Here is a 1,093-nt window from a genome sequence, read left to right as displayed (position 1 = left end):
TCTATCTATCTATCTATCTATCTATCTATCTATCTATTGATCAGAAGAGAAGCAGATACATGGTGGAAGTCGGTAAGGTTTAAGAAAGACAGTTTATTCAGCACTGGCAAGTAGTAGGGGTCAGAGGTGAAGGGTCACATGGGAAAAGGGAGTTTGGAGTAAGTTGTTACTGCTGAATACGGCGGATGGACTGGATCTGAGGGGTCTGGCAGTGGGAGCCAAACTCCCTGAAGTGTTTGTACTCCCCACAGTGACGATCACACTCCATGATATACTGGTATCCACGATAACCAGGGTACTGGTAGCACACAAATCTGTTGAGAAATCACAGAGAGAGAGAGAGAGTGAGAGGAGGAAGAAGACATGAGATGTTGCAACAGGCTGTTGTTGTGAAAGTCTAACCAGGATTATTTTTGAACTGCTGAAGGGAAGCTAAAAAAGAAATAGATGAGTTGGAAATAAAAAAAAAAAAAAATGTGGAGGGAGAGGAGGAGTGTTGCCGTAGCTGGAGGACACTCACGCTCCAGACTGGATCCTGAGAGAGCCAACTTCATTGTTGCACCAGCCCATGGCCTGGAGGGAGGGATAATCGTCACTAAGCTCACCCTTACGGCCCAGGAAGTTCTCACGCTCAAAGATAGTCATACGACACTCTCTGTGGTTCTGGAGGGCAGAAAAAAAAGAGCAAACAATACATATAGGTTGTTTTTCCAGTCAGTCAAGTCCACGGCAGCGACACAAGTTCAACGACACGAGAGAGATGTTGACATTTGTGAAGCTGAAGGAGTGGAAAGGTGAGGCAGGTGATCCGTGTTGCACTTACAGCACAGGCAATGGGTCTGAAGGAGGTCAGTCTCTCAATGTGATAGGCATTGCTGCCGCCGAAGGCATCACACTGGGGGTACTCTCCCCTCTCCAGCACAAACTGCTGTCCCTGGTAGGAAGCATGCTCGTAACCCACCCAGCTGGGGAGAGAAAGTCAAAACCTGTTACGCTCTCTCCACCGGCCAGAGCCGGTAAATATCTGCTGCTTGTGACAGTGACAGTGCTGCATCCTCTGTTGTTTTCTGTGTGTGTGTGTGTGTGTGTGTGT

The 1,093-nt window shown here is 47.8% G+C and overlaps 1 pseudogene across 1 annotated transcript; it reads right to left on the bottom strand.

The window, feature by feature from the left end:
* Nucleotides 1–73: 73 nt before the first annotated feature.
* On the bottom strand, nt 74–973 carry LOC111671869 (beta-crystallin A3 pseudogene; annotated as a pseudogene). The gene is made up of 3 exons (XR_015438420.1): nt 824–973; nt 521–663; nt 74–314 (listed from the first exon to the last, which is right to left on the bottom strand). The product of XR_015438420.1 is annotated as a beta-crystallin A3 pseudogene (transcript).
* Nucleotides 974–1,093: the final 120 nt, after the last annotated feature.

Source organism: Seriola lalandi, unplaced genomic scaffold (assembly GCF_002814215.2).
Source record: "Seriola lalandi dorsalis isolate HSWRI2012SDOR001 ecotype SW California unplaced genomic scaffold, Sedor1 jcf7180002007516, whole genome shotgun sequence".
NCBI classification, from domain to species: Eukaryota; Metazoa; Chordata; class Actinopteri; order Carangiformes; family Carangidae; genus Seriola; species Seriola lalandi.
This window is presented reverse-complemented; position numbering and strand designations above follow the sequence as displayed.